Below are 23,425 nucleotides of genomic sequence, written 5' to 3'. Positions count from 1 at the left end.
GAATTCTCCAAAAAATCCTCCAGGAATTCTCCAAGAATTCCTCTAGAAATTCTCCAAGAATTCCTCTAGGAATTCTCCAAGAATTCCTCCAGGAATTCTCCAAGAATTCCTCCAGGAATTCTCCAAGAATTCCTCCAGGAATTCTCCAAGAATTCCTCCAGGAATTCTCCAAGAATTCCTCCAGGAATTCTCCAAGAATTCCTCCAGGAATTCTCCAAGAATTCCTCCAGGAATTATCCAAGAATTCCTCCAGGAATTCTCCAAGAATTCCTCCAGGAATTCTCCAAGAATTCCTCCAGGAATTCTCCAAGAATTCCTCCAGGAATTCTCCAAGAATTCCTCCAGGAATTCTCCAAGAATTCCTTCAGGAATTCTCCAAGAATTCCTCCAGGAATTCTCCAAGAATTCTTCCAGCAATTCTCCAAGAATTCTTCCAGCAATTCTACAAGAATTCCTCCAGGAATTCTCCAAGAATTCTCCAGGAATTCTCCAAGAATTCCTCCAAGAATTCTCCAAGAATTCCTCCAAGAATTCTCCAAGAATTCCTCCAGGAATTCTCCAAGAATTCCTCCAGGAATTCTCCAAGAATTCCTCCAGGAATTCTCCAAGAATTCCTCCAGGAATTCTCCAAGAATTCCTCCAGGAATTCTCCAAGAATTCCTCCAGGAATTCTCCAAGAATTCCTCCAGGAATTCTCCAAGAATTCCTCCAGGAATTCTCCAAGAATTCCTCCAGGAATTCTCCAAGAATTCCTCCAGGAATTCTCCAAGAATTCCTCCAGGAATTCTCCAAGAATTCCTCCAGGAATTCTCCAAGAATTCCTCCAGGAATTCTCCAAGAATTCCTCCAGGAATTCTCCAAGAATTCCTCCAGGAATTCTCCAAGAATTCCTCCAGGAATTCTCCAAGAATTCCTCCAGGAATTCTCCAAGAATTCCTCCAGGAATTCTCCAAGAATTCCTCCAGGAATTCTCCAAGAATTCCTCCAGGAATTCTCCAAGAATTCCTCCAGGAATTCTCCAAGAATTCCTCCAGCAATTCTCCAAGAATTCCTCCAGGAATTCTCCAAGAGTTCCTCCAGGAATTCTCCAAGAATTCCTCCAGGAATTCTCCAAGAATTCCTCCAGGAATTCTCCAAGAATTCCTCCAGGAATTCTCCAAGAATTCCTCCAGGAATTCTCCAAGAATTCCTCCAGGAATGCTCCAAGAATTCCTCCAGGAATTCTCCAAGAATTCCTCCAGGAATTCTTCAAGAATTCCTCCAGGAATTCTCCAAGAATTCTCCAAGAATTCCTCCAGGAATTCTCCAAGAATTCCTCCAGGAATTCTCCAAGAATTCCTCCAGGAATTCTCCAAGAATTCCTCCAGGAATTCTCCAAGAATTCCTCCAGGAATTCTCCAAGAATTCCTCCAGGAATTCTCCAAGAATTCCTCCAGGAATTCTCCAAGAATTCCTCCAGGAATTCTCCAAGAATTCCTCCAGGAATTCTCCAAGAATTCCTCCAGGAATTCTCCAAGAATTCCTCCAGGAATTCTCCAAGAATTCCTCCAGGAATTCTCCAAGAATTCCTCCAGGAATTCTCCAAGAATTCCTCCAGGAATTCTCCAAGAATTCCTCCAGGAATTCTCCAAGAATTCCTCCAGGAATTCTCCAAGAATTCCTCCAGGAATTCTCCAAGAATTCTCCAGGAATTCTCCAAGATTTCTCCAGGAATTCTCCGAGAATTCCTCCAAGAATTCTCCGAGAATTCCTCCAAGAATTCTCCAAGAATTCCTCCAGGAATTCTCCAAGAATTCCTCCAGGAATTCTCCAAGAATTCCTCCAGGAATTCTCCAAGAATTCCCCCAGGAATTCTCCAAGAATTCCTCCAGGAATTCTACAAAAATTCAATCTCAGGAAAAAAATCGAAGAGCAAATTCAGAAAATTTCTAAATGAGATATTGGGAGGAACTATAGGTGAAATCTCGGGAGATTATTAAGGAAAGCTGACTTTGTTTTGATTCGATGCGAATTTGACGTTTATGTCGAATTTGGACCTGGTCCACAAAGTTTGTTTCGTAATTGTCTCTGAAGGAATCTGAAACAAAACCTGCCCTGGCTACGCAACGCCCCTGCGCACAAGACAGATCCATTAGTTTGCTACGTTGAAGGTAAACCCTTTTACCCGCGAACCAACCCAAACAGCATCCTGATTGCTTTTTCACTTCGCAGACTACGACGCATGGCGCGGTGGCCTGAGCTACGTTAGAGACTGTTGGTAGGATGTTCCACCTGTCGTCGTGAGCATCGTCATATGTGCTGCATCCACTCACATGTGTTTTTTTTTTTTTCAACGTAGACAGAGAGACGTACAGCTCCATCCGGTCTGGTGTTGTCATAAAATGTTGTACTGGGTCAGGGAAGTCTACACGGTGCGGAAGCCACCACCATATCATCTCTGCTTTGGTGCTGTTGTGTTCTGTGGCTACTGCTTCTGCTAACCCGATGTGTGGTAATGGTGGCTCTGGAGAGGAGAGTATCTAAATTTCAGCAAAACAGCGTTTTATTCGTTGTCTACGATAGCAAATGACCTTTAAGGAAATGAATGGAGCGTCGGACAAACAACATGCATGAAGCTGGATCCGTTCAACTTCGCTCAAAGGAGAAATATGTTTTTTCATCATTTTCAAGAGCAAAATGCAAAGTGCAACTGCAAAGCTCAAACCATGTTGGATCTCGCCGGACGAACCGTAGACATTGAGTGCTTTCGATTGCATGTAGTACACATGCACTTTTCCCGTACCTAGGGTACCTGTGTCGTGGGACGACAAGACTCGAAAGATACGTGTGTTTCATTCATACACACGATAACGGGTGGCGTGGCGGTGCGACGATGTGGAGTTTCAAAGAAATAAGGATGTTGAATAATTTTGCCTCGGGAGGTGACTTGAAGTTTGCTTTGTGCTTTACACTAGGTACTACAGCTTCGAGTGGTTTACCAATGCATTCGCATTGAGGAAAAGAGCAACAAATGGCCTTGTCAGGTTTGATCGATGCTCTGTGGTTGAAAATTGCTGACGAGGTACGTGAAGAGGTTTGAACTGGGTTCAACGATTTCATGACGCCGAAAACATTAATTTAAACCTTTTGAAATGTGATAAAATGGCCGGGGCCCGTGGCGCAGTGGCTACACGTTCGCATCATAAGCGGATGGTCATGGGTTCGATCCCAGCCCCGGCACTTCGTCAGTTGCTCTTCTTTTCCCCGAGAGTGGCTGGCACTTGACCCTCTTCTGAGCTCTCATAGCTCAAACGTACCCGGATAATTGGATATCGGCGAACGGCAACCCATAATGGACGACCCCCAATCGGACTGGAAAAGGAACAAAACAGCCACACATCATTTCATCATCGTGCTCATCATTCTACCAAGGACAGGGTAGAAAAGTGAAAGCAGCACAAAGGCGAACCAGTTCGATATAGTAGAATAAGAATATAATAGAATACATTTAGGCGCTGTACAAAGTGTAAGTGCAGCCGCCAATTGGAATCGCTCACGTAGTACCCAAGTGGACAAAAGAGCTGTAAAATAGGTTAAGTTGTTAAGAATAATAAAAAGAAATGTGATAAAACATTTGCACATAATTGGATATGCAATTCTTTTTTCCGACATTCGCTCGACGTATCCAGCCCACTGAAGTCTGCCATATTTTTCATATATAACAATTTAATGATTTCTATACTATTGAGACATTTCTGAATTTCATAACTAAATTGCAAAAAAAGGTATTCAGGAAATCCATGCTGAGGGGGACGGGTTCAATTTCTGGTCGATCTAAGAACTTTTTGTTAAGGCATTTCTTTATTTCCTTAGGCATAGAGTATGTTGGTACCTGCCTCACGAAATACTCGTGCAAAATGGTAATTGGCACAGAATGCTTTCACTCGATAACTATCGAAGTGCTCATAGAGCACTAAGCTGAGAAGCAAGATTTGGCTCAGTTGGTTTGGGACGCTATGAAAAGAAGACAAAGAAAAATAAGAATGATTCCGAAGTCGTGGATCTTAAACGACACAAAAAGGGATAGACAACACTGTACAAAAAAAATCAATAATATTTATTTTCCCCTAAGGAAACTGTGTTGAAACGTCGGGTGAATGAAATACTTATAACTGTAAAGAGTCTTCGAAAAGAATATAAAAACAAGCTTACTAGTGTCCCTAACTGGTCCCAAACTTTTATTGGTCCTTGGCCTACCGACAAGCCTACCGATAAAAAGCTTTAACAGAAAACCATCTTCTAATTTATTCCAGAATTATCATCCAATCCACACACCCTGCGAGAAAAGTATTTTTTTCCATCTATTTCCAAAAATTCACCAGCTTGTCACATTGATTCAATCCAACAATGCATACATTTGTAAACTAACTGGCAGCGATGATGGCGCGATAACGATAGCAATCAGTACTGTCACGCGTTTGTCCCACTGAAAGAACCAAGAAGTGTCATCTCCATCGGTGCGCATCTGATATGACAGCCGTTACCGAAACAATCCAAACAGAATGTGCACGGGAGGACGTGAGGATGGTAAGAATGGAAAGCCTTACTTTCGTTCGTTCGGTGATAAGTATCAGTCAGCCCAAATTATTTCCATATCTTTCAACGCCATCGACAGCTTTTCAGTGTTGGCAATAATGGAGAAAGCGTGACAGGTGCCACTATCTATTTTCTACCGATATGGCTTCACGTACTTCGAGGAACGTTTATCTAGTAACAAAGAAGCGCGACGGAAATAGTTTAGATTCAATTTTCGTTATTAGTTGTCATAATTAACTACGTGTCATTAATAAACTTATCTTGATTGAGCTTATCTGTTGTCAAATTTCTTTTGATTTTGACAAACTTTAAGTGTAAAATAGATAATAAAACTGTAAATTATATGCATCCTCATGTCTGGAATGAAAACGTTTAATTCTACGATGACTGTCAAACAATCTCTTTTCTTGTATCGTGTACTATTGATATTTGCCTAAAAACTTTGCATATCGATCCGATCCATACTATTCTTCAAATTAAAAGTCACAAGTGTTCTGCAGATGTGTGTCTTTATTAGTGTATAAATGACAGTTCACGTTCCCATCAAATCAATTGATTTAATTCCATCTCGTAGAAAATTAACTTTTCCCATTATCTTCCGCCTTTAATCTGTTGGCAAGCTCAGCCAGGAACTTTCCCAACGCAAGGAAAAGTTACGTGTTAAATCGTAAAAAATAAGATTTACCAAGTACAACCGGCAATGAACCTCCCAAGTTCCAAACGCGCCGTAAACATCGTTCTCCATCCTTCTTCCCGTAGCTCATCCAACTAATTTTACCCACATGAAGTCCCGGGCAAAACCACCACGCGGTAAGAAATTCGAAACAAAAAATCAACAAACTTCACCGACAACGAACAAAACAGCGCCAGCGTCAGCGCTACGTTCGTTTCCGTTTTGCTGATTCCCGGTGTCTTTCTAACCGCACCCGTCCCGTGTCCCGGGGTCCCAGATTCTGCACACCGACAAGTTAAAAAGACAAAGTCAACGGAAAAATACGTAATTGAAATTAAATCAAATCCCAAGCTGTACGAGGACGACGGCGACGCCAGCCTCGTCTCACCCGGGTGATCATCATCCCCGTTGTCATTTATACCCTCCCGAGGGAAAATTGGTTTTAGCAGCAGCAGCAGCATTGGTCTTAACTGTGGCGGGAAAGTTCGCTTCTACCATCGCATCGTGTCGTTGTCATCGGTGACAATCGGATATGAGACAACATTTCCCGTGTCGTTGTCGTTGCCCGTAGTCGTTGCCGCTCATTGTTCTGATGTTGAAAGTCGTGAAAGTTGAAGCCGAGGGTCTTGCTTACGATTCTGCTGTGGTTTTGCGGTGGGATTGCTACTAGATGTACCTACTGTGGGGATACTGTTGCTCTTGGCGATCACTCGAGTGTGTTTCTGAGAATCGTTCTGAGTTGTGAAACAGTGACATACGAGACGTGCATGGAATTTTCCGCGACATGCGAAAATAGTGTTCGCATTTTATGATTGCCTAATTGCAATATTGTCATAGTCTTTTGGTACACTTGTTTGAATACCATCGTGATCTGAATGTACAAATAAATGCATCATGTGACGATTGTAACTCAATTACGGAAGTACAACTGGCACACATACAACTTGTTACAAACGCGAATGAGCGAAAGTTGAAGATAATGAGGGTTTGGCAGTTTATGCCAGAACATGGTTTTACGGTGAAACTATTTGGGCTGATACGTGCAACGATGGATGGATCAAAATTATCGCAGACCAATTGTCTTCCTTGACCTTGGATGGACTGAAGCAGGGTGATGCTTTTCAAATTTACTGCTCAACGTCGCGGCGGCGTAATCGGCGTGAGATTGTTTTTTTTTATTTTATTTTTGTGAATTGCTACTACTAGTCTGTAAAAAAAACGTTAAAACAGAATAATTTGATTTCTGTACCCAAAGAACAATTTCCTCCTACTACACAAGAATTTTGCTATGGATTTTTGATAGAATTGATTATAAAAAAATCCTCTAGGTAGAAATTCATGAAGTCACACATCTCTTCTAAGGATATTCTTATCTAAAACTCATTTTGAACCAGTGTTGTTAAGGCAAAATCAAGGCTGGATAGACACTCAAGGTTTTCAAATTCCAGTGCCTCATGTACTGGTCGGTCTCTCAGGAAATTATTTTAAAATTGATGACAGAATAACAGAATTCTCCAGTTTTGAATGGCTTTAGAAGCAATGAAGATTCCTTAAAAAAATAGGGGCAATTTTGCCAATTAGTCGGTCGTTTCCACAATAAACTCCTTAAAAAAATGTTTTCTTGCAATTTATTTTGATGATTGCTTCAAAAATCCTTCCATTTGATTAAAATTTGCTCCGAAAATTCCTCTAGGGAAATTGCTTTATGGATTTTCATCCACTAATACCTTTCAGACATTTTATAATAAATTCTTTAAATAATTACTCTAGAAGTATCTCCAGGAGCTCTTTCAGGGTTTGTTCCAAATCATCCTCCAGGAATCCCTTCAGAAATGTATTGATTTTTTTTATTTCAAGAATTCCTCTAGCCCTTTTACAGTTTTTTCACGGATTTTAGAAGTTTTTTTCAGAAAGTTCTTCAACATTTTATTCAGAAATTCATCAAGATTCCTGTAGAAATTTCTTCAAGAATTGTATCATAAAACTTCGCGAGAATTTTTTTCGTAAATTTCTCCAAAAATTTCTCATAAAATTCTTCTAGTTCTTCTTCTGAAGCCATCTCAAGCAATTCCTCCAACAATTGTTTCTGAAATTGCTTCAATGAAATTCGTTCAGGAAATTTTCAAATTTCCTTCAGGTAACCTTTGAAGAACTACTTCAATATTTTTTATGTAATTTTATAAAATACTTCCATAAAAATATGTTGCGAAATATCTGAAAGAATTTCAGGAAGAATCTCTAGAGGAATCTCAGGTTATATATCTACTCGAAGAGATGGCTTTCCAGTCTTGACAAAAATAAAAATACTGCTATTTTATCTTGTCAAGATAAAATAGCAGTATTTTTATTTTTGTCAAGACTGGAAAGCCATCTCTTCGAGTATCAACCATACAGTCGAAATACGTTTAGTTATATATCTACAGGAACCGCAGGATGAATTCCAAGAAGAAACCTTCTAGACATTTCTTCGGTAGCGCCTGATGAACCTTTCCAAGGGATTCTTGGAAGAACCTTCGGAAGAATTTTAATTGCTGCTCTAAAAATTCTTATTATAAAAAAATGCATCTAGAAAAAAAAATTGTGATGAAATTTATTGCTGACATTCATGAAGAAATCCCAGGAGAAATTTCTGAAAGAATTCTTAACAATTGATTATCTAAAAATAAAACGCTGTTTATTAATGAAGGAATTCATTAAGCATGGAAGATTTTCTTGAAGAATTTTTGGTGGAATTTCTGAAGGTTCCCTCTATTGCCTCATTAGAATGCCGCCAAGATGGTTGTTGACAATCCGTTGAGGATTACAAAAGAGACACGCTTAGTAATTGAAATATAATCTCCGGAAATAGCATACTATTTACAAAAACCCCGAGTTACCCCACTTTCTTTCCCCATAATATCGTTGCTAGTGTTATTGACATGGTTTGGCCAAAAATTCAGCAGTCTCCATCTGCTGCTTCATGAGTTATCAAATAAATTGTAGATCACCTTCTTTAGTTATATTAATAAGAAAAACCTCCAATTTCCGTGATTATTTATAGTTTTGTTCTGGAATAATATTTTTCTTATTTATTCTTGCTAACCTAACGTTCAATTTTTTTTTAATTTTTTTCTTGAAAATATTGATCAAAACTGATTTTTTCGACTTTTTCAGTAAAGTGGCCCACTGTGCCTTTTGTGTGCATTTTACAGTATAAGTATCTTCGGAAGAAATGACAAAAATAGCAGAATGAACAACTTTGCAGAGGAAAGTTTTCTTAAAACTGATCCAGATCAGTTGCAACATGTCTAGATCAAATATCATGTAACCAGATTTTAGTACAAACTCTTACAAGACCCTTCTCTAAAGACACCAAACCTCTAGGATGAATATCCAGAGCACTAGAGGTTTTGTCTGTCCAAAACAGCGTTCTGCTCCTGTGTGCGACGGCGGCGTGGGTAAATCGTCGGCGAAGGCGGCGCGGCGCGGCGGTGCGGTGCACACGTCTACATATAATGACAAGAAACATTGCCATACTATCTGCGTACATATTTTTTGTTAACTGTTCCTCACTGCTACAGATCATTTCCGGGGAGCACAACAAGAAGCGGACCTTGGTGGCTCCATTGAGGAGCGTCTGATGGCATGTGGAAGAGATCAAAGAGAACCTTCATTCTTCAAGAAGTTTTTTTTTTGAGGAATTTCATAACAGCAATTTAGCAGTTGTAGAATAAAACCAATTGAAATTTTCTTCTCAGTCTCGTTGGTCATATGAGTTTAATAGGTTTCTCTATATAAAGTTTAAAAAAAATACCAAGAAGATTCTAATGGTTCATTCTCAACCCTCGTCCTCCATGGCACACTTTTTGTATGTGGTGTAGAATTAGCAGAATTTAAAAAAAATAAAAATAAATATTTTGGACTTCTGAAATTTGTGTATGGGTTGTCATACTTTGCTGAAACCCTCTCCTTCTTCGAAGCATGAAGTGATTTATGGAAGTTTCCTCTTCATAAATAGCTCTAGGAATTCCTTTTATGAAATAATTCAAGGGTTCCTTCAGTAGATCCTGCATCGGCTACTTCATTTTTTTATTTCAGGAATTCTTCTATAAATTTCTTCATGGAACGGCTCCAAGAACTACTTCCGAAGATCTTTCATATATTTATGATTCCAGTAGCTATTATTCCGGAAATGTTAACAGAAATTCATACAAAGATTCGCTCAGGAGCTCATCCGTGTATTCCTTCATGTATTTGCATCAATTTCATCAAAAATTCCTCCAGGGTCTCTTCCAAAGAATGTTTAGAGAATTTTCACAAGGATTCTTTATAAAGTTTGAAAATGTCTTTATAAATTATTCATTAAAACTTATACCGAAATTTCTTTGTAAATTTCTCATGAGATTCTTCTAGGAAATAAATGTTTCTCAAGACATTCTTTCAGGGATTTCTTCAAAAATACGTTCACGAATTCCTCCGGGAATGCTCACAGAAAATCCTCCTTGAATGGATTTCTCCAGGACTATTTCTAAATATTAAGCAATCATTTATTATAGACGTTCCACTAAGTGTTCCTCAAGGAGAGAATTTTCCTAAGATCCTTTCAGATATTCCTCCAAAGATTCTTTCAGAATATCTCCACGAATTTCTACAGGAATTACATAAAAAATTAATCAAAAAATGATCCAAGGATTTTATTAGACATTCCTCAATGGTTTCCATCTGAAATTTCTTCGAAAATTCCTTCAGAAATATCTTCAGAGACTCTTTAACTACCAAACAAGGATTTCTTCACCAAGGAATATCCTTAAAAAAAATATTCTATGGATTTTTTTCTATAGAATTTTCAAAAAACAATATCAGGTTTTGCGAAAGAATCTCTGATATTTTTTCGGAAATCCACTATTCCCTTGGTTTGGGAATTCCAAAATTCCCGCAAAAGTCCCTTAAAAAATTTTGTCTTTGATTATTAACGACATTTCTAGAAGGTTTCTATTTAAAATATCACCTGCTGTTCCTTCAGAAATATCTTCTGGAATTCTTTCAGAGATTCCACCAGGACTTCTTGCAGATATTCCTCCACGGATTTTTACAAAAGAACTTTATAAAATGACATAAAAATACTAGAGTAATTCTTCAAGGCTTACCTGAAAGAATTTCTAAAGGAATTCAAAGATACCGTCGTGCGGGGCTACTTTTGAAACACGGGGCTACTTTGGACACTTTTGAATATGGATTTTTTGAATTTGAAATATGGTTCAAATCTGTATGATGTCTTTGGGACTATTATGACGCAATATTTTCCCCTTCATTTGGTTGAAATTGTTTTTCAAACAAACCCTTTATTGCTTGTCAGGAGGCGAAAAAACATCGAATGAATCATAAAAATATACATAACGTATCAGAACATTTGCTCTGTAAGCATTGTTTCTACAGTTCATAAATTTCAGAGGGTTGCTCAATTCGTGCAAAAAGTATCGACGTAGCATATACAATCGAATATTTGTATCGATACACATTATAAATGACCGTTTAACCTAAATAAAGGATTGATGGCCCCCAGACAGCCTTTAATTCTATATTAAAATATCGCGCTGCTCATAATACCAAAGGTAGCACAGAACCACCTAAAAACGCATATATTTATTGAAATCATGTATGATATAGTATACAACAGTACTGGTACAAAGTAGTATTTTAAATAAACCCGGAATTTTAACTGCAGCTTTGTTTTAATTATAAATGTCCAAAGTAGCCCCCCTTTGGTTCTATATGAGATGTCTCCGATTGGTGTATGGGCAACTTTTTTGTTTATTGATGGATTTAGTTCAAATTTTGCATGCATCCTACATACATACTCACAATTATTATGTGTAAAAATTGTGGAGAAACATTCACTACTCTGGGAGTTATAATGTCATAAAGTTGAAAAACCATTAAAAAGTGTATAAAGAAGCCCCGCACGACGGTACCTCTTGAGATTCCAAGAAGATTTTTTTGAAAATTTCTTGAAGAGATTGTTGAAGAAAATTATTGAAACAATTTCGGAAATAATCGTTGGGATGGGAAATGAAGCAAAACTTCCTGGAGAAATTACTAAGAACAATCCCTGGAGGGATTTCCAAAGAACACCCCTCCCCCCCTTCTAAGAGACGAACCAGCCAAGGGCTCAAAGTCTCTTTAATAAAGACAAATCAATCAATCAGAAACACCCTTGACAATGTCCTGCATTAGACTATTAAGCAATTTCTTTATTTTTTGGAATTTTCAAAAAATGCAGGAATCCTTGTAGACATTGCAAGGTACTAGAAGAATTCTTGAAAAAATCTCTAAATCAATTTCTGGAGGGATTCTTGCAGGATATTCTAAAGCCAACCCTGGAAGTATCTCCATGATACTTTTGGAGGAATTCTTGAAAGAATCTGTTTGAAAGAAAGTGTTTGAAAGCTACTAGTGGAGTTTATTATGCGACCCGTGGAGGAATATCTGAGGATCTTCTGAGAAACGCCCTGGTTGAACTTCTAGAAAAATCTCTTGAGAATTGTCCAGAGGAATTTCTAAAGAAATGCCTTAGAGAATCCGCGGAGAAGGTTCTGGAAAGAACTCTGGAGAAATATACAGAGACATTCTTGAAGGAGGAGGATTTCAACACAAATTTCATTACACAGGATGTTTGTAAAAAATATAATTTCTGAAGGAATCGATAGATGTTTTTCGGGATGAACATCCGGAGGAAAATCTGGAGAACTTCCTGCAAGAATATTTTGAAGAATTTCTGAAAAAATACTGAAGGGATCTTTTTTGAAACTTGTGAAACAATTGCTGGAGGAATTTCTTTTCGATCAATTTTTGAATATCTGCAAGATTTAAATTTTTGAAGGAATAGTTGGGGCATGATAGTACTAGCCTAAAATTTTAAAATATCCTTAGACTGTAGCATTTCTACTTCGACATTGGCGAATCCTTTATAAATTTCCTAGTGAAAGTCCTCAAAGAATCTCTCAAAAATCTACAGCAAAATTCTTATGGAGATAGTTTTTATTGAAATCCCTGATTTGTTTACGTTCAAATCTTTCGCATAAGGTAGGCAAAATTTATAGTTTTGATACACAAAACAAATTATTCTGTGTTGAAATGTGCTTCTTCGCACACGTCTACAGTATGTCCCATAAAAAAATGCGAAAGTTTTAGAAGACATTGTTCACCTGCTTCCAATCGATAAACCATGCATTTATCTATTGGATTATAAAGTCGAGACACTGATTTAACAATGACATAGAAACATTTTAAGTAATTTTAATCATAAATCTTTGAAAAAAACAATGTTGAACATATGGATCTCAAAAACGTCCACGCCTCAGAGGCCGTTTTTGAAGACTGTTAATTTCTTAAAATTGCTCTCAGTCACATTCAATTTAATTTTATTTCAAGAACAGCACTTTCATAGCTTGACAAGGTATTTGGGCGTCCGTTGGTGATTTGAACAAATAAGAAAATTTTTTGTCTTTTAAATTATGGGACATTTACTGAAAATTGTAGTGTACGACAAATCAAAATTTTCAGAAAATAATATGTATGATGCATCAAACTGTTTTCAAGTACTACGTATTTGTGTCTATCATGAATGTAGGTTTATGAAACTTCATTAGCAAGAAATTATCTTCATTTATTTTCAAACAGTGTGAAGTTATTAGCTGATCAATCGAATACACGACTTTTGAAATATGCCCATTTTTTAGTATTTGGTTCCCAAGCATTTGATATTGTTTTCAAACAGTTTTCTAAACATGGGCATTTTCAAGAGTACCTATTTCTGCGTGATTCCTATGCATTGAAAAGCTTCCATCCAAATTCGTTAAGCTCAAATAATTTGAGGAAAAATTTATTTATTTTAGAGCACGGGTTCCCAACCGGTGGTCCGCGGCCCCCTGGGGCCCCTGGCGCGAAGTTACCAAAACTTGTTAAATTTTTATTCTATTTTGTGCAAATTATACCAATTGTTAATATTGTATAACGCCACCCCCAAAAGTAACAATTTTAGGAAAAAAATTTCAGAATAAAAAGCCTTCAGATGAAAAAATTTTCGGCTGCGCCGCTATTTTTCAGCTATAACCCAAATTGAATGTTCATAACATCATTAATTACGAAATGTGTGTGTCGAATAAAAAAAAAAACTTATCATTGATCGTTGAAACCCCCTCCCACAGTAAATTTCTGGCTACGTCACTGTACCCATAAAATATCGGTTTCTTTAATTTAATTCAATTTTTTTTTCTCTCAATTTCATTAGGCCCTAGATGTTTCGACAATTCCTCAAGGGGGTCGCCACCTCAAAAAGGTTGGGAACCCTTGTTTTAGAAATTGTGGGCAATTATGAGGCATCGCATGTACGTAACCAATCAATATTTTGAAACAAATTTGAGATATCCTGTATGATAACCACCTCCTTATTGTAGCCTTATCTTAAAAGGACGGATTCATTATCAATATTACACCAAAAATTATTAGAAAACGAAAAAAATAAATTTTCGCATTTTTTTTTTGGACATGTAATACACACATTTTTTATAGTGTCACAGGAAAATCCTATTCAGTTTTTAGTATTTTTTTTATTTTTTAGTTTTAAACAAAATAGTTAAATAGGATAGAATCGATACTATTTTGGTGCTTAATTTACAGGATATTAGTCTGTTGATTGTTCTTGCCAATCCAAAACGCTAAAACGTAAAACATGTAATGAAGTTATTCCGAGTGTATCTTTTGTTCAAATTCTTTATTATATATTGAAATTATCGTGTGAAGTTTTTAAATTTTATTTTTAGGTGACTGCCAAGGAAAAAATCTGGGTAGTGCCAAAGTTTTTCTAGGGGGTGCCATGTACTCTTGGAAGCCTACGTGGCTACACCAATGCAGTGGAGAACACTCAACGGCTGCAGAGCTGACTCTTCTAAACATCGTAATGCCTGTCAAACGATTTACAAATGCCATGTCAATACATCCAATGATATATGATTAATTGTCATGTTAATATTTTTATTTTAAACTAGCTGTACCCGGCAAACTTTGTCTTGCCTACTGCGTTTTTTGACGTTTCAATTTTCTAGCCAAGACCAAGTCTCCGGTCAAAATGTATGGAAGATTTCCAAAAACTCTCAATTTTTCCATGTTTTTTGCCTCACAAACCTTCCTTGGTTGAAAACTATCAGAACAAAACTAAGACGATTAAAATCGGACCTTCCGGTCGCAGATTATGCGCGGTCCCACGTATGCCACTGCATTTATATATATATAGGGGATGGCCAAAATGTTTGGGATAGGCAACTTTTTTTTTCCAACAAAAAAATTCAACATGCTGTAACTTTTCATAGAGTGCATAAAAAAATCTCAAATTTTGACTGTTTGTCAACCTATTATATTTGCATCATTGCTACAAATGTGGGCTCGATTGATTAATTTTTCACGAAGTGTTCTAACTTCGGGTAAAACACTATTTTTTAGACAACTAATTTTTGAACTGTCATATCTCGGAAACCAGTGAACCGAATTTAATGAATTTTTTAATGTTTATCAACAATCTAATCTAATCAAATCGTTGTAATTTTCTTCCGTGTTAAAACATCTAAGTTAAGTCTACGGTTTTTCATAGCTTATTATATAAGTCATAAATGGCCAAAATTCCATTGCATTCGCTTCAGTGAATCCAGACATCTAACAGCTCAAAGCTGGCTATCGGATAATTTTACCTTTTGCAAGAATCTTTATAACTTTGTGGAGAATGTCCCGATCTTTCCCAGATTTGGACCACTGATACACCACTAGTTGATGAACTTACAGTAAAAATTTGAGAATATCTGATGCATTTTTCGAAAAGTTACAGCTAGTTGAACATTTTTTGAAAAGTGAAAAGTGCCTGTCCCGATCATTTTGTCTATCCCCTGTATAATAGGTTGACAAACAGTCAAAATTTGAGATTTTTTGATGCGCTCCATGAAAAGTTATTGCATGTTGAACTTTTTTGTGAGAGAAAAAAAAGTTGCCTATCCCAAACATTTTGGCCATCCCCTGTATATGATTAATTAGAGACCCTTTACCACTAGAGTAGCATCCGTGTCGAATTGTACAGCATAGAAAACTGTGCTAAGATGTCAGCTTTTCCTCAGTTGGAACATCATACCAGAAAAAAGAAGAACTTCGACACCTCTAGTGGTGCCAGTCAGTCGGTGGTAGCTAACAAATCAATTTCCGTAGAGTTCATTTTTCAGACCCTCCCTCCGGTTGAATGAAATGAAAAGCAAGTTCAACGCTGCATGGCGAGAGTGCGCGGGATTTATTGCCTTTTCAGGGAAACTTCTCACTGGTTGCTCCCTTTCTTCGCTGCCAGGTTTGACTGAGGCTTGATTGCTTTCCCGGAACCCGCGGGGATCAACGTTTCTTCCGAGATTTGAGATTGAATTTTTTTCCCCATCATCGTTCTAGCTTTTCAGCGAAAACGTCAATCACCGGCGACTGCCTTTTACAGCCCGGTCCGTCACAGAGCGCGATTGCTGAAGGCGCTTGCTAATGAATCATTTCTTGGTTGTGACTTCTGGCGGCGGCGACGACGGCGGTGGAAGCCGAAACGGATGCAGTTTTACACGTTCCTTCCCGTGCGCCGTCGGTCGTCATGGTGGTCGTGATGCCATTTATTGCACGGGGGATAAATAAATTACCATTATTAAAGCGATTCCCGGCGCGGAAAGTTCTTTCCCCATGGAATTGGAACACCAACGCAGCAAGCAGCCAAACTTTACATCTGAAAAATCTCTGCCATTTACAATTGCCTTTCCGCGAATTTCACGACCCAACCCGAAAAAAAGAGAAAAAGCGCAGGTGACATTTATCAAATAAATTACTTGACGTTTCGCTGTGCGATTTCCATCCTCAGCAGCCACTCGAATGGGGAAAATGCACTCACGTAACACATTGTGGAGGATAGCAAACTTTTTTTTCCATCCGAGGAGAGAGCGCGCACAAAAAACTACCCGACCAGAAGCTCCTAACAAGATTATAACAAAATTATTACAACCGTTGTTATAAATAACACAATTTGATATAATTTTGTTGTAAAGATTCGTATATGTGAATAGCCATAACAAAATTGTAACAAGGTTTGTTATTATTTTTAAAAACAAAACTATAACAAAACTTGTATTATTTATTCAAACAGAGATATAACCGCATTTGTTACATTATGCTTACTAAAATAATTGCCTATAATAAAATTTCGTAACACATTTTTTGTAACAACATAATTTCAAAATATGTTAGGTTTTTTTATTGACGCAAAATAGTTTTGTCATTTCTGTAATATTGACCACTCGAGTCAAATACCATAAAACAAAACTTATTGCATTCGTTTAGAACACAATTCTAAAATCGTAATGTTTTAAAAACCCCTCCCCTTCCGTTACGCTTGTTTGTATGAGCGACGCGTAATATGGGCTTGGCATCATAATTGTTTAAAAAAATGCATCTGAGTTATCATTTACTTATAATCTGCCAAAATCTTCCCAAACCAGCAGTGCTTTGAAGCTACTATCGTTATGTGATATCATTACCGCTCGTAGGAGTATTAAAAAAAAACTGTTGGGATATCACCATGGCTTTTCGGATATAAAGATTATTATCAATACAAGCTGTAAGCTGGAATATAGCTGGAAATCAAATATTTCACAGCTATATTTTTTCTTTTTTTAGTTTCTTTTATTGCCTCTTATCCAAAACCGGAATAGTTCCCGGATGATGTGCCAATCGAATAAGAATCCTCACCAACAAAACAGCTGCTTTCGTTGCAGTGTTTTGTAGCGTTTTAAAGAACATTCCTTCTGCTGGAAGCTGTGGCGAAGAACCTGTTGACGCAACAGCACAGTATTTTCTAGAATCAAGATGATGTTGGGCTAGTTTTGTGACACAATGGATCACTAAAATAACTAAAACGGCCGCTATGAAATGAACAGAAAGCGCCACCGTAGCCTTGTGTGTTTGACGTAACTCGACTGCTATCACTGTGTTTCCGTCCATATACGGTGGCGCTCTTGTTTTGATGCGGTGAGTAGCGGAAAAGTCGGCTTCAATGATCCATTGTAATGTCTCGTCTGGCGTGAAACAAAACAAGTAAACAATGACAAACTTCCCCTTCGTCAGACCATTAGCTTTTCTTCCTTCTCTGTTAACCTTAGTTGTGTATTCTTACGCGATATATAGTCGGGTAAACAACGTGAAAAAAGGTTTGGAACTTTTTATCAGACCGTTTTCAAATTTTTGTAGGATGTTAAAGATATAGTAGACGTTCGATAACTGCAACATGTTAACATTTCACTTAGCGAACAAAAAACCGATAACTGGATCGCCTGACAGTATCAACAACCCATAAAGTGTCGTTAAATGAACGTGAACTTCATCCGTCTGTTCATTTGGGCTAACATGGCGCACCATTTTGACATTTGGCGGTGCGATAACTGTAAATGTGTTGCACTTACCGGACTTGCAGTTACAAAGCATTGCAGTCAAACCGCTTGCACTGACCGAACGTCTGCTGTAATAAAACTTCATAAGTCTTCGATGCTCGATGCTCCATCAACAACATTATGTTATTTCCAACACATTTGTATATCCTAAAAACAATCACTCACTTGATTGGACGAACAGTTTGAAAGTTATAGGAAGATTGTGAACTTCATTTTGTAGAAACAAATGAAGTTTCTAACGTGAAATGATGATAATGGGTTGTTTTTATCGGTAAACTCTAAGTAAGAACAAAGAAATACAACTTTGGAAAAAGTAAATTCTCAGTTTGTTTATTGTTTTGCACAAGCGTCATATCTGTGTGAGCATCCGTATCAACCAGATTCGGATTTCCTCTATAGTGCTTTATCTGGCGATAGTGATCGCCATCGATTCAATACAAATCGATATCGAAAATCACACACTGGTTGACCGGGATATTTCAGGAAATTTGGCCGATAAAACCCTCAAGACGAAGAGAACAAACCTGACGATAATACCCAAAGACTTAGTCTTCTTAACCCATATCCGCCCAGCGTCCTATTTATAGGACAGATGCCCCGAACGCCCAGCGTCCTATAAATAGGACAGTCCTTTTGATGTGAATATCTCCAGAATTATGCAAAATTTTAGAATACTTTCTTCAGAGAAGATGCTCTCCACATCCATACCTTGCTCATAGTGGACAATATAGTTTGTGACTGGTTCACTAGGTGGCGTAAACGATACTGCAAAGATTACATATTGTCACGATCTATGAGCTACATTTCCAATGCGAAAATATTTTATTCTCCTGCAATCTTGACAATAATTAATGATTTATAGTTCATTTCTTCGGCAGAGTTGTTTATCAATACATACAAAAGTCAATGTATGTCTGATTGTATGTTTATATGCTTGTATGTTATGTGTTTGTATGTTTGTCTATTTGTATGTTGATATGTATGTGAGTATGTATATATGTATCAATGAACCGGCATAACTCTGGAATGCGTCAAGAAATTTCAATCAAATTTGGCATACACATTCCTTAGGATGTGGATGTGGTAGTAAGGTTATTGGAATTCAAGATGGCGGCTTAGGTTCCAAGATGGCGGTCAAAACTCCAGAATATATGCTTTTTAACGGCAATGCTGCTTCGGATACTATGCAATATGGGTATCTATCGATCGGGCTTCATAAGTAGAACTTAAAAATGAATATCCGACGCCATTTTGAAATCCAATATGGCGATCCATATCCAAGATGGCGACCATGGAATGGTAGTTTGATATGTAATACCATGCAATATGGGTATCTATCGATCGGGCTTGAGGAGTAGAAGTCAAAAATCGATATTTAACGCCATTTTTAAATCCAAGATGGCGGACCATAATCCAAGATGGCGGACCATAATCCAAGATGGCGGCCACGGAATGAGAGTTTGAGCTATGATACTATGCAATATGGGTATCTTTCGATCTGGCTTCATTAGTAGAACTCAAAAATGAATACCCAACGACATTTTGAAATACAAGATGGCGGACCATATCCAAGATGGCGGCCACGGAATGGTAGATTGAGCTATGATACCATGCAATATGGGTATCTATCGATCGGGCTTCATGAGTAAAAGTCAAAAATCGATATTTGACCCTATTTTCAAATCCAAGATGGCGGACCATGTCCAAGATGGCGGCCACGGAATGGTAGTTTGAGCTATAATACCATGCAATATGGGTATGTATCGATCGGGCTTGATGAGTAGAAGTCAAAAATCGATATTTAACATAATTTTAAATCCAAGATGGTGGACCATATTCAAGATGGCGGCCACGGAATGAGAGTTTGAGCAATGATGCCATGCAATATGGGTATCTATCGATCGGGCTTCACTGGTAGAACTCAAAAATGAATATCCGACGCCATTTTGAAATCCAAGATGGCTGACCATATCCAAGATATCCAAGGTATCTATCGATCGGGCTTCATGAGTAGAAGTCAAAAATCGATATTTGACCCTATTTTTAAATCCAAGATGGCGGACCATATCCAAGATGGCAACAATGGAATGGTAGTTTGAGCTATGATATCATGCAATATGGGTATCTATCGATCAGGCTTGATGAGTATGGTAGGGTAGGGTAAACGGTGGAGAAGGCGGTCAGGTAGAGGGTTTGGGTGAAGGATACAGTAGAGGGAGTGGAGTAGAAGGTTAGGGTAGAGGATAGGGTAGACGGTAGGGAAGTGGGTAGGATAGAGAGTTGGGTTGAGGGTGTGAAAAGGTTAGGGTAGAGAGTAGGGTAGACGGTACGATTGAACACAATATAGACTAGAGGGTACGGTAAAGGATAATGCAGTGGTTATGGTAGAGTATAGGGTAGAGGGTATAGCAGATGGTAGGGTTGAAGTTTATGATAGAGGGTTGGAATAGAGGGCAAAGAAGACAGTAAGGTAGAGGCTAGAGAGTGGGGTAAAGAATTGAGATGAGATTAGATGAGTTGAGGTTTTTTTCGAGATACCTTCAGGAATTCCTTCCAGGATTTCTCCAGGTGTTCCTTTCGAGAATCTTCCCAGGTTTATTCCAAGGATTGCTGTGAGTCTTTTAGTTATTCTTTTCTGCATTCCTTCTGGGATTTGTGCTGGAATTCTTTCAGAGATTCCTTCCCGGATTCCTGCTGTGACTCTAAGGGATTCCTCCCGAAAGAAAAATATGAAAAAATATAGATTACTTCCGAGATTTTTTTCAGGCAATCCTAGATCATAGAGACATCTTCTATGGTTCTTACAGGAATACCTGCTCAGTTTCTGACCGGCAGGACCAGAAGTCATCAGGAATCATGATCATCTCTCTAAGAATTCCATTAGGTATTCTTTACAGGATTCCTTCGCGAAGAACTTCGGAGTTTTCTGCCAGAATTGCTTTACAAAATCCTGAAAGGATTCTTTCATAAATTTCAACCACTTTTTTTTCATGGAATTACTTTACAGATTCATTTTAGTATACTTTCAAAGTTTTTTGGCGAAACATATTCAGAGAATCCTAATGAAATTCTTGCTACGAGCCGGGATCTTTGCTCGGAATTTATTCAGCAATACCTCCCGGGAATTCTCCTGTGATTATTTCAGGGATTCCTATCAAGCTTTCAGCTGAGATTCCCTCAGAATTCTACCAGATATGCCTCTCAGAATTCCTTCAGTGAATCCTCTCGGGATTCCTTCAGGGATTTCTACCGGGAATGTTCTTCCCCCAGCGTTATGATTTTCAGACTTTTGTACGCAATTTTAAATTGCAATTGGTAGACCGAATAAAATTGAATTTTTGGGTGGTTTATCATTTTTCATATAGCCGAAAGACATCTTTTCGATGTTACGTTGATGGTACCCAGACTAGCACCATTAAACCCAGATATTGTTCACGAATAAAAAATCATGGAGTAGTGCAAACATAAGTGGAGAGGCCGTGTAGAGTATATCTGGTTGAAATTTTATATCAAAACATGGAATGATGATGAACCTGGGCGTGTTAGTGGAATACCTGTAAGTACGAGACACTGAAGACGACCTTATAGTTGAGGTCGAAATACGTATCTGTCAAAGAATACAAATTAAAAGGAACGGTATTTAACACGATTTTCTTTTAAAAACATGCTACATTTCTGAAAAGTTTACGTATGGTGAGTACGTAAAGAGAATTTGTGGGGTACTAAAGGAAAAACTTAATTACTTTATTAGAAATCATTATCTGTGTAAAATCTAACTTCTACAGTATTTTAACATTTGGTTATGCTAGACATAGTGAGCACTCTTTACAAGAAATAAATTTGAGAAATGTTGAACACTGCAGTCGAAACTACATGAAAATACAAGGGCCATACATTGCATACTTTTAGGCGTTTATCGGGTTATATTTCTGCCCCAATTTAAAAGTTCTTTTTCTATTCTTTTTGAGTGGTTATCATCTTTCTCACTTGTTTAGAGCTGTATTGTATCTATACGGATCAGAATATAACGATAGCGTAGAAGTTGTGCTGAAATAGAACTCGAGAAAATTATCAGATATTGAAGACCTGCAATGAAGAATTTTTTTGGAACTACACCATAGACTTCCATTTTTTTCATCAAATCATGTTTATTTTATTGGAACTTGACCTTTGATAACAAATTTATTTGAAGATTCGAATTGTGAGACACCTTGGGCGTTAACGGGTTAAACGACGGATATTGCATGTGCTGCAATTTGCGACCGGACGAACAATGTTTACATTACATGGAACTACGTTTTGTATGCCTTCCAATATTTTTGAGTTGGATTTTACACAAATGACGTATCTTCACAAGCGAAAATATTAGATCGATTACAATAAATACCAAAACAGTACTGCTGTTCTATTTTCGCCAAAAAGTATACCAATTAGTAAATGCTGTTGAACAAGGAGAAGGCAAACGTGGAACTAAATCATTATAACGTGGAATTTGTTTATCCTACTATTTTGTTTCTACCTTAGGGAGCATCTAAGTACGCCACGCTAAAATTGGAAATTTTCAACCCTCCCTGCCTCCTTCAAACGTGACGATAAACTTAATGGATGACCCCTTATGTGACAGATTCCATTTCATTGCATAAAATTAAAAAAAATGTGGAATATAACTAAATTATATCTAAAGCTGTTATCATATCTGCATATGATATAATTGTGATAGATTAAAACAAAATCACTAACGACAAATCAAGTCTATTATACGTCAACGAGTTCAATGTGACGTCATACTACCCCGCTCGTGTGCGTCTGACAAACAAGCATTTGAATGAGGAAACTGGCAATACGTAGAACCAGTAAAGCCACAGAGAACAGACATCCAAGTCCGGTTCAGAAACTGTGTAAGGAATTTAACGGTCATTTGAAATCGGCAACATAAGTGGCAATAGCGTGGCGCTGCAATTGGGTAATTTCCCATACTAATTTAATTCACCACTTGAAATGTTTCAATTCACCACTGACTGTGGCAATATGGTGTTTGGCGTCGTTAGTGTTGTCATCGTGTATTGGTTTGCAACCTTACTTAAGTAAAGATTCAAATCCTTACACAACTTTCCGAATGAAATTTGTTCTAGCCTTGATGTCTGTTCTCTGTGGTAAAGCTTCTATCACCGCCCTCTTCAAGTGTTGTGATGGCCTCATTGACAGAGGCGTCAGATTGCTACCGATGCTAGGTGTCTTGGTTCAAATCCCGTTCGGATCCGAAAATTTTATACCGTACTGGAAACTGTTTTTATGTCACCTACTTTTTCTAAAAATAGAATAACACACTTAAAACTATTTACCCAAAAAATGAGTATAAAAATTTAGTTTTTACCCTAACAGGTTGCCAAGGAATTATAACACAATTTGTTATAATTTTGTCAAATTCTACCATATTTCATGGAACAGATTTTGTAATATTTTTGTTATGATCATAACAAAAGTTATTACATTTTTGTTCTTTTCATATGGCAACTTAGAATTTTTGTTATTTTAACTACTAACGGTACATGTTTTATAACAACCCTTGTTATAAAAAATTATTGTAACAAAATAACACAGCTTGTTATAATTTTGTAATGTCCATCTAGTCGGGTATGTTTTCATCGTCACGCTTGGTGGAGGCAATCTTGGCACTTTGCATTTTCCGCGC

At 37.6% G+C, this 23,425-nt stretch overlaps 1 protein-coding gene across 1 annotated transcript in view; it reads left to right on the top strand.

Annotated features, from left to right (window-relative positions):
- The window catches only part of LOC109403142 (protein O-mannosyl-transferase Tmtc3), an 804,586-nt gene that overhangs the window by 334,656 nt on the left and 446,505 nt on the right, over positions 1-23,425 (top strand). The window lies entirely within an intron of this gene.

Source organism: Aedes albopictus, chromosome 3 (assembly GCF_035046485.1).
Source record: "Aedes albopictus strain Foshan chromosome 3, AalbF5, whole genome shotgun sequence".
Taxonomy (NCBI): domain Eukaryota; kingdom Metazoa; phylum Arthropoda; class Insecta; order Diptera; family Culicidae; genus Aedes; species Aedes albopictus.
The sequence above is the reverse complement of the archived record's forward strand: the minus strand, read 5'-3'. Positions and strand labels throughout refer to the sequence as shown.